Source organism: Theropithecus gelada, chromosome 8 (assembly GCF_003255815.1).
Source record: "Theropithecus gelada isolate Dixy chromosome 8, Tgel_1.0, whole genome shotgun sequence".
Taxonomy (NCBI): domain Eukaryota; kingdom Metazoa; phylum Chordata; class Mammalia; order Primates; family Cercopithecidae; genus Theropithecus; species Theropithecus gelada.
Genome location: NC_037676.1, coordinates 17687596 through 17704976, shown reverse-complemented (window position 1 = coordinate 17704976; position 17381 = coordinate 17687596).

The window sequence follows — 17381 nt, the reverse complement described above, 5'->3', positions numbered from 1 at the left end:
AGCTCGGGCGGTAATGTAAGCAATGGAGTGTGGCTGTAAATACAGGTGAAGCTTTACTCACTTCGCCAATGCCACTTAGCTCCTGCTGTGTGGTCCAATTCCTACCAGGCTATGGAATAGTACTAGTCTGTGACCCAGGGGTTGGGGACCACAGTCTTACTGTGTCCTAGGCACTAAGCTGAGCAAATTTTACACGATCTCATTTCCCTTCTATTACGCCATTGTTTCTAAGTAAGAGTCATGTACTCAACAAATCTCCAGGCTTGTTGGGGGGTCATCTGGTCTGACTTACATCGTTTGACTTACAGCAAATTTTCTGTTAGTATATCTTCTTCACTTCATGAGACTTGAGAAATCACTTATTTGAACTTCCTTTTTTTTTTTTTTCTTGCTACAATGAGGGCAGTAATACATTAACTAATTTAGGTTGTTAACAAAGGAAACTGTGGTCTTTGCCATTAAAAGTAAATGGCAAAAACCGCAGTTACTTTTGTTACCAGCCTAATAATTACTTGGTTCATAAATATCCTAGTGAGAAAGGACCTTGAGAGGCGTGAATGAGGCTTCAGCCTTCAGACAACTGGGGCTGTCTCTTCACAAATAGAAAGACGTGACTGGTGAAGTCACCTGCTCAAGGCCACACAGCTGGAGAAGGGCACAATCAAAACCAGCGTCCTGGTCTTCTGTCTCCTATTAAGATCTTTCCCTAAGCTGAGTTTCAGGTGAGAGCAAGAGTCAAGGTGTGTTGGCGTATAGCACATGTCTGCCATTGGTTCTCCCTGACCAGTTGTACCTTCAAAGCATAGAATGAAAGGGTGAGGGTGGAATAGAACATGGTTCCTGTGAATGGCATATTGTGCTTCTAACTGGCCAATTTATGGAAAATTTAGGAAAGGCAGCTAAAACCAAAAACCGAGGCTCAGAATAAATAAGCATCACTCCAAGGAAAAGGATCACAGGCTTATAACAACATTTTACCCAGACGATGAGATCCACATGCCTTCCTCCTCCTGCCTCACATCTTCTGCTGGGAGCACGACTGCTCCACCCTTTCTACCTGCCAACATCCCAAACCTCAGCTTAGTATAACTCCAGTGTGCAATACAGGATTTAAAAGAGGGAAGATGCTGAGGGGACTTTTTTTTTTTTTAAACAGAGTCTTGCTTTGTTGCCCAGGCTGGAATGTAGTGGTGCAATCTCAGCTCACTGCAGCCTCTGCCTCCCGGGTTCAAGCAATTCTCCTACCTCAGCCTCCCAAGTACCTGGGATTACAGGCGCGCACCACCACGCCTGGCTAATTTTTGCATTTTTAGTAGAGATGGGGTTTCACCATGTTGGTCACACTGGTCTCGAACTCCTGATCTCAGGTGATCCACCCGCCTCAGACTCCCAAAGTGCTGGGATTACAGGCATGAGCCACCACTCCCAGCCCTGAGGGGACCTTTCTGCCAGGCTCCAGTCATTTTTAAAATGCAGAAGTGACAATTAGCACAGAGGCTCAGTTGTGTGTGCGTGTGCGTGCGTGCATGTGTGTGTGCATGCGTGTGTTTGTGCATGCATGTGTGTGTGTATGTGTGTGCGTTCTTGTGTGTGCGTGCATGTGTGCATGTTGGTGCATGTGTATGCATGCGTGTGTGCATGTGTGTGCGTGCACATGTGCATGCGTGTGTGAATGTGTGTGCGTGTGAGCATGTGTGTGCATGAGTGTGTGTGCGCGTGTGTGTGTGTGTTGTCAGGGAGCACTTTCTTCGTTATGACTGCACCTGAGAGCCAGTAATTCCTGACCCACTAATGAGTTTCCTGAAGGGCAGAGAAATCACCCCTCCCGCAATGAAAAGAGCCAATTGCAGAAAAATCTCTAGTGAGACAGGAAGATCTGAACAAGCATAAAATGGACATTGATTTAATGCAGATGCTGGCACCACGCAGGAGACAAGGAATAAAAGGCAATGTTTGGGGAGAAGCAGGAGCATCTCTTGAAATGAAGGAGAAAGCAAAGAAATACATGAAAAGACCAAGAATTGGCAGCAAGGAATTTGTCTTATAACAGACATAACCATGTCAACCTAAACATGTAAAGAAATGACTCTGTAAGCAAAGGCCGGGCACGGTGTTTCACACCTGTAATCCCAGCATTTTGCGAGGCTGAGATGAGTGGATCATCTGAGGTCAGGAGTTCGAGACCAGCCTGGCCAACATGGTGAAACCCTGTCTCTACTAAAAATATAAAAACTAGCCGGGCGTGGTGGTGGGCACCTGTAATCCCAGCTACTTGGCTGAGGCAGGAGAATTGGTTGAACCCAGGAGACAGAGGTTGCAGTGAGCCAACACGGTGCCACTACACTCTAGCCTCGGTGACAGAGTGAGACTCCATCTCAAAAAAAAAAAAAGAAAGAAAAAGAAATGACTCTAAGCAAAAAGAAAAACATGAAACTTTAACAGATGATGAAGAACCCAACCAAAATCTGAAGACTGCTTCCCAAATTGTAAAACTTTCATCTCCCTAGTGAGGAGGGATTAGAGCTTAAACTGTATCTACCCTGGCATAATTTATTTACAAATAAATTATATATCCATAATTAAGCACATCAATTTAACAGAAGTGTTTACTCACGAAACTGCCCATACCATGCTTGATGATTTATTCTTACGTGGCCCCTTTGCATTTAAAGTATCATTAGGGAGCTGAGTAACAAACATGGCTAAATTTTGATGGGATTGGAGGCTGGGGAAGAGCGGAGGAAAGGATAGGGGACCCCAAGAATTAGCTGGATTTTGCAGTGTGGCTCTCACAGCAAAAGACCATGGTAGATTAGGCGTCTCTGTACCTTTACCTACTTGCCAGGGAGGAGGGTGTGATGGAGCTAATGACCCGAATGAAAATTTCCAACAGCAGATATAGGGTGTGCTAGGGGACTGAGTCAGTGTGTGAGTCAAATCCCGCTCCACCCAGGAACAAAATGACAATGGAGTCTTTCAGAGCATGGGTGTGAGTCATGCCAGAGCATCAAGCCATGCCATGCGACACCGTGACATCACTCCTACAGTCTCCTTCTGGGCCCACAGAGCGGCTGTGGAAGCGGTGATTGGATTTAAATCAAATTCAACTCTATTAAGTTAACCTTTGCAAGCTCAACATCTGCTAGTTGCTTTTTGGCCAGGCAGCAATCTTGACAATGAGTGTGGATGGCTTCATTAATGAGGTTTGATAATAGAAATCTGGGTCCTGATTAGATTGTGTGCAGCATATGCTTGTGGACTCCAGTGGATTTTACTGGGTTTCTCAGAGTTAGTCGTGTGTAGGGAATTATAATAGCAAATGTATTTTTAGAAAGTCTGAACTGGCCGAGCGTGGTGGCTCATGCTTATAATCCCAGCACTTTGAGAGGCCGATGCAGGTGGATCACTTGAGGTCAGGAGTTTGAGACCAGCGTGGTCAACATGGTGAAACCCTGTCTCTACTAAAAGTACAAAATAAATAAATAAATAACCGAGTGTGGTGGCTCGCGCCTGTAGTCCCAGCTACTTGGGAGACTGAGGCAGGAGAATCACTTGAATCCAGGAGGCAGAGGTTGCAGTGAACCGAGATCTCACCACTGTACTTAGCATAGGCAACAGAGCATGCAGAGCATGAGCCTATCTAAGTCTAGCTATATTAGCATTAAGTACATATGTGTGTGTGTGTGTGTGTGTATGATTACAAAGTGCTTACATGCACAAAATTGTTCAAACTGCATATATGCTTTTCTATTTTTTAGACAGTCTTGCTATGTCACCCAGGCTGGAGTACAGTGGCATGATCATAGCTCACTGAAGCCTCATCTTCTGGGGTCAAGGAGTTCTCCTACCTCAGCCTCTCAGGTAGCTGGGACTACAGGTGTGCACTACTATACCTGCTAATTTTTTTCATTTTTTAAAGAAATAGTGCCCAGACTCATCTGAACTGCTGGATTCAAGCAATCGTTTTGCATTAGCCTCAAAAGTGCTGGGATTATAGGCATAAGCCACCATGCCTGGCCCATGGAAACATTTTCGTTGCAACAATAAATGTCCAATAATAAGTGCCTAACTGTAGGATATTGTTTAATTAGATTATGGTATGCCTGTATGATGGGATATTATGAAGCTGTTGAGAAGAAAAAGGTATATTGATATGTATATGAGCATGCATGCCATTATAAAATACTATTATTTGTAAACATCTTAAGATGTTTAAGTGAGAAAAATGTAGTAGAAAAATATGTAGTAGAATGCCATTTATGTAAAAATAAGATAGACATAAATATAAGTCTATATTAAGGCCTAGTCTCTGGAAAATGGAGAAATAGCTATTAACTGGATTAGGCTCAGGAGAGGAACTGGCGGTCTGGTAGAAATAGAGTGGTAGAAGAAAGAATTTGTTGGTTAAAATTAGTTTTCTTCTAAATGCATCTTTTAACATATGTCAAACATTAAAGACACAATAAATGCATTCAATATTCAGAAACCAAACTATCATTACTAAGTCACTGGCTGCTGAAAATACACTTTTAAACTTGTTCCAAGTTTCCATAAATAAGGATTCAAGTGCCCCAAAGCGATTTCATTGTTAGTGTTTCTATACTTCCATATTTTCTCTTTAGCACAATTTCAAGGAATTTGGGGGCATTTTCTTCCTAGATATTTCCTTTCTCAGAAATTCAGACAATCATTGATCTAATAATAAAAGGAAGCTATTAGAGACTCTGCGTGCCAGATATTACTCATGCTTGATAAATTGCATGCCCAAGGGAATACAAAAAAAGCACATCAACAAAAATAGAATTTAATTCTCATTGATAAAAACAATATGTGCCAAAGAGTTCTTTTTATGGAAGAGGAGACATAGCAACGTATGTCAAGAAATCTAACCACTGAATGAAGGAGATTATGGCCCCCATAGGTTTCAACTATTAATGAGCTTTTCTTGATTATATATTTGTATCAGGCATCTTGTTGAGAATTACTAGCATGGCAGTATGGTAACAGAAAACATAAGTGTAAATAACCATTACAGGCCGAGCATGGTGGCTCATGCCTGTAATCCCAACTTTGGTAGGTCAAGGCAAGAGGATCACTTGAGGCCAGGAGTTCGAGACCAGCCTAGGCAACATAGTGAGACTTTTCACAAAAAATTTAAAAAGTTAGCAGGGCTTGGTGGCACATGCCTGTAGTCTCAGCTACTCAGGAGGCTAAGGCAGAAGGATTGCTTGAGCCTAGGAGTTTGAGGCTATAGGGAGCTATGATTGTGCACTGCACTCCAGCCTGGGAGACAGAGTGAGACCCTATCTCAAAATGCAAATGCACACACACACACACACACACGCACAATATCATTGCAATGCACTTCGGTAAGTGGTAGAGGACAATAAGAAAATGCACTGCAGCACGTAAAGAAGAGGAAGCGGCTTTTAAAGGAGAATATATAAACTGGCATATAGACATGAAAGAATGAGATATTTAGCAAGAATGTTGCAAATCCTAGGTGTGGAAGATACACATCTCAAACTGCCTATTTAACATCTCTATGTGGATATCTAATAAGTATCTCACACTCAATGCATACCAAATTGAGCTTCTTATTCCTCCATGCCCCGCACCTATTGGCGCCTCCCATGGCCTTCCTCATCTCCGTTCATGGCAAGTGCATCCTTCAGACCAAATGCTTAGGAGGCTCTATTGACTCCCGTCTACAGTGACAGCCAAGGTGTCAAGGTGTCAGCAAATCCTTTTGGTTCCACTGAATGGATCCAGAACCCAGCACATCTCAGCAGCTCAGAAGCTTCCACTGTGGTCCAAGTCCCCCTCATCTCTTGTAGGGTTGCCCCACTTCAATCTGTCCTTGATGTAGCAGACAGTGTGATCTGTTTGCATAGCAGATAGAGTGATCCATTTACACTGCAAGACAGATCATGCAATTCTCTAGCTGAAACCACCCCTCCAGCAGCCCTCATTCTACTCTGAGTAAAAACCAGTCCTCACTATGGCCAACAAGGTCTTGCCTGACCTGGCGCTCCCCTCCCTAATTCACCTTTCTCCCTCTACACCTCCCTCTTGCCTACCTCCTCATCCACACTGGCCTAGCTTTTCATCCAGCCTCCCCAACTCACTTGTTCCAGCCCCTACAGTCTCTAAGCAATGATCCTTCCTGGTATGCGTCCCTGACCATCCTCCGTAAAATGGAAGTCTCCCCCTTACACCCTATCCTGTTCTCTATTATTTTTGTCAAATCACATATCGCTATCATGTACATTCTATATTCTATGTGTTTATTTTATTATCTGCCACATAGAACCCATCCCTGGAGTATAAACTCCAGAAAGGTCGAGATTTTTGTCCGTTTCGTTCACTGCTGCGTCACCAGAACCTAGAGTAGCACTCGGAATGTTGTAGGTCTTCAAGAAGTATTTGTGAAATTCATGAATGAGAGACGTCTGAATGGGATCTGAAATGACGGAAGTTGAGATTAAAGGGCTACACTAGGGCCCAGCTCCTGAAGGTGTCATAGTAAGAACTTTGGACCTTATCAGACAATAGGAAACTGTGGGGAAAATATAGATATAATATACATACATACATACATACATACAATATAAAAATATATACACATCATAAATACTGCCTGGTGTGAGGGGAGGCAGAAAAATGAAAAGTTAAAAAAATTATTTGCATTGATATTTGACTATGAGGATGGAGAAAATGATGCAAATTCCACAGACATCATAGAGTAGAATTCATGAAACTTGGTAGCTAAATTAATGAGGAAGGTGAAGGAGAATAGCAACCCAAAGGTAACTCTCAGTTTGTAGCCTGGGTGTTTGGACACATATGGATGCCATTAAATGAAGTTAGAATGTTTTTGACCTCAGAGGAAGCTAGAAAAGCCAACGGTGGTGTCTTCCAGGAGGAAATGCGGACTGGCTGGCTTCCAGACATTATAATCGATTTTATGCTGTGCGTCTATTTTAAAATCTTTCACGAGTGGTGTCCCGCAGCAGATGGTGGACATACTAGCCATGACCCAACATTCAGTTCCTTCAAGGCTCTGTCTGCATAATGCCAAGACATCTGGATGAAAACGAAGCACTCAGCACGTCTTTCGTGTGTTTACGTGACACCATGCATCTTGAGAGCGACCACATCTTTTGGTTTCTGTCAGGGCGTTTGATGTTTGGGAAATGTTGCCTTGGGCTCACTGATGAGGTTCCACTTATGAAATTTTAAAAACCACTACCAGTGTTAAGCATTTTAATATGGATTTAAATATAAGCCTGGAAATATGGGGAGATAAAAATAAGCAATTCATACTTAGATTGGAGATACTTGGAACTTATTAGATAATACTGCAAAATTATAGGATAGAGTGCTCTAAGATCACAGAGAAATTTAATGAACATAAAAGCAATTCATACACTGCTAAACAGAAGAGAGGAAGAGAAATAAATAACAGCTAAGGAGATGCTGACATAATACTTGCTAACGTTGTATAACATATTAGAGTAAGAATCACAATTATTCAGGCTGAATTTGTTCTATAAAAGCATCCTAGGACATACGCTTTGAACACAGATAGACTTTATTTGAATCCTAATGTAAGAATATTCTTAGCTTCTGTAAAGAAATACGCTTCCTCTTGTTTATCCTGAGTCATGTGAGCCTCTCAGTATAGCTTTTGTTTTTTAACTTGTGATAGAATCCTGAACCCAAGAAATGTTTCATTCTTTTCTTGGTCCCATCACAAGAAAAATTCCAGCGTAATGAAATGGAGAAGCAGGTCCAATGATCGATGCCAGCTGTCTCCTGGTCCCCACCACAGATCATAGGCCTGCTGGTTGTGCTTCCAGGAATGTCAGTACAGGCCTACCAAGAGAAGCTGGAAATCCAGGTTTTCCTACAAAATCTCGCTTTTGAAAAGGTTAACAGGCAAGTAAGAAGCTGGAAACCCAGGTTTTCCTACAAAATATCTCTTTTGAAAAGGTTAACAAGCAAGGAAAACATGTTAAAGCCCTGTGCGGGCCAAGAATAGACACAAAAACTAAACACATGTGTGGACTTGAGTCTAAGTTGGAACCTGTTTTTGAGTTCGCAAAACTTGAGCCTCAAGTCCATCATTCTCTCGCTTGACTTCCTAACAACCCAGTGACATAGCCACTCTTACCATCTTCCCTTTCTAATACTGTAGTGATCTCAGAGAGAATGAAAGGCTTACCCAAATTTCATAAACCCAAGTCTTCTCCAATCTAAGTCTCCCAACCCAAATTTTGATCTAGAATTTGAATATAGATGCATCTGGTCACAGAACCTACACACTACCTCAATTCTAGTGTCCACATTGGAAGCACTTTGCCATCAGGTAGTATTAGGAATCCAATTACTATGCAATGATTACATCCAGACTCTAAAAATCATATTGAATGGGGAAGGATAAGAGGGAAAGGGAATGTAGGCAATGTTGCCTAGGCTTTTCTGTAATTTAAATAAAAGAGAAACAGATTTCATTAAGTAGGATATAATAAGGAATCTCACTAGAACCTATTCTTCATTAGTAACTGTTACGGGTTGAATTGTGTCCCCCACAAAAGATGTTTTCAAGTCCTAGCCCCTGTTTTGTGGCCTTATGGGAGATAGTACAATTAGTTAAGATGAGGTCATACTGGATTATGGCAGGCCTTTCATCCGATATGTCTGCTGTGTGGTACACGAATTATCCCAATAATTGCATACATGCCTTTAGTTAGGCATTGATTTCACCTCGAGATAGTGACGTCAGAGTGTGAGTGGTCAGCCTTGTTGATAACTGCTTACTGGAAGCTCACTCACCACTCCCAAGCTCACACTTGGTCCCTACCCAAGGATGTCCTATTTAGTGTTTGGTGGTCACTTGAGTTCAGCTTATAGCCTTGTAATGGCAGGAACCAGTGACCTCATGAACTAGCTTGTTCTTCTTTAGTAACCCTAATTATTAGGAAGTTATTTGATTAAGAATGTACCTCCTTATAATATCAACTTATTAGTCATTATGATATCTTGCCCTCTGGAGCCACACAGGCTGAGTTCATTGTCTCTTACATATGACAACTCATGTATCAGTTGAAAATAGTTATGCATTTTCATTCATTTTCTCTTCCCTGGGACAAACTCTTTCTGTATCTTTACTCATTTCTTGTGCATCATGGTTTCTGGTTTGGTACGACCCCTCTCAATGTACAGGATCTGGACCTCAATCCTATTGCCAAATGTGATCAGTGACTCAGAATGGACCATCAAATCTTTCTTGTTTTGAATACTGTGGGAGAGTTTAAACAGTGTGTTAAGCACTAGGCTAGAGTTTTTGGCCATGAAAAAAAGAATGTACAAAGCTCACTTCTTACTTCCAAAGTGTGATGGACTTATCTAGAGCCTCTGAAGGAATTGAATGTACATCAAAAGTCTATCAATGTATAGACTTTCAGTTCAGTGGTTCTCAAAACACAGTTTATAGACTTCTGTGGAATCTCCAAGATCCTTTCAGAGGATCCCGTAAGATCAGAACTATTTTCATAATAATACTAAGACATTATTTGCCCTTTTTTGCTGTGTTGATCATGGCACTAACGGTGCAAAAGCAATAATGGTGTTAAACTACTGGCACATTGAACTATGATATGGCACCAAACTGTATTAGTTGTTGTACTATTCCTCACTACCATGCACTTTTAACAAAAGAAATGCTAATTTTACTTAAGAATGTACTTGGCCAGGCGAGGTGGCTCATGCCTGTAATCCCAGCACTTTGGGAGGCCGAAGTGGGTGGATCATCTGAGGTCAAAAGTTCGAGACCAGCCTGGCCAACATGGTGAAACCCCGTGTCTACTAAATGCAAAAAATAAATTAGCCAGGCATGGTGTCACATGCCTGTAATCCCAGCTACTTAGGAGGCTGAGCAGGAGAATCACTTGAACCCAGGAGGCAGAGATTGCACCATTGCACTCCAGCCTGGGCAACAAGGGTGAAACTCCATCTCAAAAAATAAAATTTACTTAATAAAGCAATAAGAATTATTAATTTTATTAAATCAACCCCTTGAGCACACATCTTTAATATTCTGTGGGACAAAGGGGAAAATACACATAAAGTTCTGCTGCCTACCAAAAATGTACTTGTTTGATTCTCAAGGAGAAGTACTTGTATGATTATTTAGGTTGCAAGATAAACATGCCACTTCTTAAAATGGAGCACTATTTTTACTTGAAACAAATGACTCACATACAAATTATGCTTATTTAGACTTGAATATTTCACAGATAGTTTCTCAAAAATGAGCAAAGTGAGTCAAGCAGATCACTTAGAGCACACCAATGGACAATATTTGTGGCCAATAATAATATTTGAGGTTTCAAGTAAAAATTAGCATGTTTGGCAACTGGTATCTGCCACCGTGCGTTTGATAGTTTCCATACATGAAACTTTTCAGATGGGATCAGCAGTGATGTTGACTAATGAGACTTTTCAATGTTATGTAATGAAATGTGTCAACATGTAGAAATGTTTCTGTAAGGTAGCAAACAAATATTTTCCAAATGGCAAATGATGAAACAAAATCATGAATGGATAAAAGAGCTACTCAAGGTACAAGATGTACCGATGGGTTTCATTGTAAAGAGATTTAGAGGCAACCCGCTCAGATCCCCTTGCACGCTGTGGAAGCTTTGTTCTTTCGCTCTTCACGATAAATATTGCTGCTGCTCAAAAAAAAAAAGAAAAAAGAGAAAGATTTAGAAGGTTTATTGATATGATTTCAGATTTTGCAAGTTACTTTACAAAAGTACCACTTGTTCAGCTTTGGTATAAAATTAAAAAAGAATATTCCCAATTATCTGAAAAGGCTCTTCATATGAGTGTGAGGCTCAAGTTTTTAAAAACATACCTTGGCAAAAACAGTGTGTTGTACATAACAGAATGTGTGCAGAAGCTGATATCATAATTCAACTATTCCTGTATTAGGCCCGACACTAAAGAAATTTGCTAATATGCAAAACAATGCCTATCTTCTCAGTATATTTTTTGTTTTGCAAAATATGGTTATTCTTTATGAAATATGTTGCCTGTGTTAACATGTAGTGGGTTCGTTATTATAGCTTTTAAATAAACTAAGATTGTAAAATTTTTTCAGTTTTAATTTCTTTTTTCTTTTCTTTTTTTTTTTTTTTTTTCAGGTGGAGTTTTGCTCTTGTTGTCCAGGCTGGAGTGCAATGGCATAGTCTCAGCTCACTGCAACCACCACCTCCCGGGTTCAAACAATTCTTTTGCCTCAGCCTTCCGAGTAGCTGAGATTATAGGCACCCGCCACCACGTCTGGCTAATTTTGGTAATTTTAGTAGAGACGGGGTTTTACCATGTTGGCCAGGCTGGTCTCGAAATCTTGACCTCAGGTGATTCGCCCACCTCGGCCTCCCAAGTGCTGGAATTACAGGCATGAGCCACCATGCCTGGCCCAGTTTTAATTTCTAATACAGTGAATATTGGTAGTTATAATCTACATAAACAAGTTCTTTGGCACCCTCAATGATTTTTAAGAGCGTTAACGGGTCCTGAAACCAAAACATTCGAGAACTGCTCATTTTAGGTAACTGAGTTTGCAAGGAAACAGAGGATTTCAGGAATATCTGCAGTGTTTTGTCATTGGTAAGATTACATTTCTTTCTAATCAGTATGCATCTTTCAGTGAAATCAAATGGGTTTCTAATAAATGCTTATTGTAACTATTGTAAAATAATCATAGCTAACACCTAGTGAATACTGACTCTGCATCAGTCTCTGTGGGCAACAGAGAGGATACAGTAGCATTCAGACACTGTCCCTGCTTGGTGGAGCTTAGAGTAATGGAAAAGACAGACAATGAGAATCTGCTGGGTGGGAGTATGAGTCAGTACTGTCTTCAGGATGCTAGAAGGTGTCGTAGTTCCTCCCTGATCCGAGGACTGACACTCGAAACCTGAGAAGAGGATGGGTTTAAGATATATTTGGTGGGATTTGGGGACACGACTTGTGATTTATTAGACATAAACATTAAGGGCCGGGCACAGTGACTCAAGCCTGTAATCCCAGCACTTTGGGAGGCCCAGGCAGGTGGATCACGAGGTCAGGAGATTGAGACCATCCTGGCTAACATGGTGAAACCCCTTCTCCACTAAAAATACAAAAAAATCAGCCGGGCGTTGTGGCGGGCGCCTGTAGTCCCAGCCACTCGGGAGACTGAGGCCGGAGAATGGTGTGAACTCGGGAGGCGGAGCTTGCAGTGAGCCAAGATCGCCCCACTGCACTCCAGCCTGGGCGACAGAGCAAGACTCTGTCTCAAAAAAAAAAAAAAAAAAAAAAAGGAGAAGAGGGAAGGGTTAAAGGATTACTAAGCCTGGTGGTTTAAGTTCATTCAATCATTAATTCAACAAGTGTTTGTTCAGTACCTACTATGTGCCAGGTGTTCTAAGTGTTGAGAGGAGAGTGCCAAGCAAGAAAATGCATGTTAGTGAGACAAACTGGTGAGAGGAGGGGGCAGATCATCAAACAATTGATCAATCAGTCAATAAATTGTTAAGGGACGACTGCCGTTGCAAAGCATTAAAATAGGCAGATGTAAGAAAGAAGGACTGGGAGGTCACTTTGGATTGTGTTAGGGAAGCTCATCTGAGGAGATAACATTTAAATTTAATTTTGAACAACAAGAAGCAGCCAACCATGCAGAATAGGAAAAAGAATGTTCCAGGAAGAGGTACTAATTGATGAAACTATTTGAGGCAGAAATGAGCTTGGTGAGATGAGAAATAGAGTTGCCATATTTAATGAATAAAAATCAAGGCACCCAGTTAATTTTGAATTTCAAAGAAGCAACATTGTTTTAAAATATGAGTATGTATGATGCACTATTTGGTACATGCTATACTAAGAAAAGAAAACTTTGTTGTTTATCTGAAATACAAATTTAACTAAGAATATGCAGAAAATTCCAAAGAACAAATGAAACCTCTTAGAACTAATAAGTAATTACATCAAGAGTACAAGATACAAGGCTAATACACAAAAATTAGTTGCCTTTCTATATACTAGCAATGAGCAATTGGAACTTGAAATTTAAAACACACCACCATTTACATTAGCACCAAAAAAGGAAATACTTAGGCATATGTAAATCTAACAAAATATGTACAAGATCTATATGGGGGAAAGCAACAAAATTCTGAGTAAAGAAATAAAAAATATCTAAATAAATAGAGAGATAGTCCATGTTCCTGGATAGTAAGACTCAACATTGTGAAGATATAATTTATTTCCAACATGTTCTACAGATTCAATGCAATCTCAATCATAATCTCAGAAAGTTATTTTGAAGATATTGGCAAACTAATTCTAAAGTTTATATGGAGAGGCAAAAGACCCAGAATAGCCAGCTCAGTATTGAAGAAGAAAATCAAAGTTGGAGGACTGACACAGCCCAAATTGATTATAAAGCTACATTAATCAAGACAATGTGGTGTTGGCAAATGAGTAGATGAACAGATCAATAGGACACAATGGAGAGCCCAGAAATAGACCCACATAAATATATTTAACTGATCTTTGACAAAGGAGCAAAGGCAATTCAATGAAAAGAGTATAGTTTTTTTAACAAATATTGCTAAAATAATTGGGCGTTCACATGCACAAAGAAAAAACAAAAAGCAAATCTAGACAAAGACTTTACCCTCTTTATAAAAATTAACTCAAAATTGATCATAGGCCTAACTATGAAACCACAGAACCTAAACCATAAAATTATAAAACTTCTAGAAGATAACATATGAGAAAAACTAAGTAGCCTTGCATTGGTGATTAAAATTAAAACTTGTTTTCTGTGACAGATACTGTTAAGGGAATGAAAAGACAAGCCACATACTGAAAGAAAGCATTTGTAAAACATATATCTAATAAAGAACTTGTATCCAAAATTTTAAAAAAGCCTTAAAACTTAACAATAAGAACCCAAACTATTTAATTAAAAATGAGTAAATGATGTAAACAGCCACTCATTAAGGAAGATTTACAGATGGCACATGGCATATGAAAAGATGCTCAATGTCATGTCATCAGGGAATTGCAAATTAAAACAAACTATATACCTATTAGAATGGTTAAAATCCAAAATACTGACAACACCAAATGCTGGTGAGGATGTGTAGCAACAGGAACTCTCATTCATTGCTGGTGGGAATACAAAATGGTACAGCCACTTTACAAGATATTTTGACAGTTTTTTACAAAGCTAAATATAGTCTTACCATATGATCCGGCAATCACATTCTTTGCTATTTATCCAAATGAGTTGAAAACTTATGTCCATACAAAAACCTGCTGCTATGGTTTGAATGTTTGTTCCTTCCCAAACTCATGTTGGAATGTAATTGCCATTGTAACAGTATTAACAGGTGGGACCTGTAAGAGGTCATTAGGCCATGAGGGCCTCATGAATGGATTAATGTGGTTATTTTTGGAATGGGTTTGTTCTTACAGAAGTGGGTTCTTTATAGAAGGATGAGTTTGCCCCCCTTTGTCTCTCTCTCTCTCTCTCTTGCCCTCTCTTTGCCCTTCCACCATCTGATGTCTTCCACCATATAATGATGCAGCAAGAAGGTCCTTGCAAGATACTGTCACCTTGATATTGGACTTCCCAGCCTCCAGAGCTGTGAGCCAATACACTTGTTTGTTATAAATTACGCAGTGTCAGGTATTCTGTTAGAGCAGCAAAAGCAGACTAAGACACCTGCTCATGAATGTTTATAGCAGCTTTATTCATAATTGCCAAAACATGGAAGCAGAAAGATGTCTTTCGATAGGTGAATGGATAAACAAACTGTGGTTTGTTCATACAATGGAATATTATTCAACAACAAGAAATGAGCTGTCAAGCAAGTCACAAAAAGACATAGAGAAACCTTCAAAGCATATTGTTGAGCAAAATAAGCCAGTTTGGAAAGGCTACATGCTGTATGATTCCAACTACGAGATATTCTGGAAAAGGCAAAACTATAGAGACAGTAAAATGATCAGTGGTTGCCAGAGATTGGTGGAGTGTGGGAAGGGAGTTGAATGAGTGGAGAATTTTTAGGGCAGTGAAACTATGCTGCATAATACTATAATCTCCAAAGAAGATAAACAAACTGCTGATAAGCAAATGTCATTACACATTTGCCAAAGCTCTTAGAATTGTACAACATAAAGAGTGAATCCTGATGTAAATTATGGACTTGAGTTAATAATATCGTGTCAATATTGGTTCATCGGTTGTAACAAATGTACCACACTAATGCCAAATGCTAACAGTAAGAGAGGCTGTATATGGATTGGGGAGGGTACATAGGAACTGTCTGTACTTTCTGCTCAGTTTTTCTGTAAACCAAAAACTGCTGTAAAAATAAAAGTCAATTAACTGAACAAGGGAACTGTTTGCATGGGGAAAATTATAAATTAGGTTTTCAACATGTTGAAATTGAGATGCTTGTGAAAGACCTGAATGGACATGTTGAGTGGGCAGTTGGATATTTTAGTCTAAAACTGTGAAGGGAAGTCTGGCCTGCAGCAAGATAGCACTTGGTAGTTGCTGGTATATCAGACACAGTTTGGAGCTATGGGGTTGGATGAGGTGACGTCTTGAGGAGTATATACGTTGTCATCATTTCTACACCAGAATGGCATGGAACAGGGGTAAGCATTCTCTCAAGGCTGCCTATTTGTCACCCTAGGCTATAATCCAGGTCTTCTCTCCTTCAGATCCTCAAATTTTAAAAAAGATTTCACTGGGCACTCCCAACTTCTTCTGGAGGATGGAGATGGGGGCAGAGCACATGGTCCATACACTACCTCTTTTTTTTTTTTTTTTTTGAGACAGAGTCTGGCTCTGTCGCCAGGCTGGAATGCAGTAGTGCAGTGGCATTATCTCGGCTCACTGCAACCTCCGCCTGCCTGGTTTAAGCAATTCTCCTGCCTTAGCCTCCCGAGTAGCTGGGATTACAGGCGTGCGCCAGTATGCCCGGGTAATTCTGTATTTTTAGTAGAAACGGGGTTTCTCCATGTCGGTCAGGCTGCTCTTGAACTCCAGACCTCAGGTGATCCACTGGCCTTGGCCTCCCAAACTGCTGGGATACAGGCATGAGCCACCACGCCCAGCCACTACTTCTAATTTTATTCCTCCTCCTAGTCTCTCTCTCCTCCAATCTTAGAACTATTTAATAAGTCAGAGGGGTGGGAAGGGGCCTGTTCTACATAGTCACTGTCACTTTGTGCCAGACTGTCACTGAAATAAAACTTAAAACTTGCTTTATTTCTGTGGCCGGGTGCGGTGGCTCACACCCATAATCCCAGCACTTTGTGAGGCTGAGGCGGGCGGATCACGAAGTCAGGAGATCGAGACCATCCTGGCCAACATGGTGAAACCCTGTCTCTACTAAAAATACAAAAATTAACTGGGTGTGGTGGAGCATGCCTGTCGTCCCAGCTACTCGAGGGGCCGAGGCAGGAGAATCGCTTGAACCTGGGAGGCAGAGGTTGCAGTGAGCCGAGATCATGACACTGCACTCCAGCCTAGTGACAGAGAGAGACCTCGTCTCAAAACAAAAACAAAACAAAAAAAAAACTTGCTTTGTTTCTAAAAACTACTTTTCCCAGGGAAAGCGCTGCTCTGTGTCACGTAGTCCAAGTTGGGTTAGAGTAGGAGATCCCTACTCTACTCTTTAGACCAGCATATTTTTTACTTTTTGGTCTAAGGACCCCTTTATACTCTAAAAACAAAAATTACTGAGTATCCCTCAGCAATTCTGGCTTTTGTTTATGTGAGAGCTCACAAGCTAGCTAGATATATGAGATACGTATGTATATTAGATGTAGATATGTTATAAATGAAGTCTGAGAATGTTGTGAAATGTACGAATTCACAAGTACACATTCCGTGAGCTGATAAAACAATGACATCATGGAAAATTCTGCTGCACACTTATGATTCAAAAGAGAAATCATGACAAGTGGTGCCCTGAAGTTGAAACGCTCATACATTCTTGCTGGGATTTTGAAATGATAGTGCTGTGGAACACAGACTGACCTTTGCTCAAAAAGCGAAACTAGAGTTACCATGTGACCCAGCAATCCCACTTCTAGGCACATAGATGAGAGAATTGAAAACATATGTTCACACAGAAACTTGTACACAAATGTTCATAGCAGCATTAGTTCAAAATAGCCAAAAAAAAAAAAAAAAAAACAGGCCGGGCGCGGTGGCTCAAGCCTGTAATCCCAGCACTTTGGGAGGCCGAGACGGGCGGATCACGAGGTCAGGAGATCGAGACCATCCTGGCTAACAT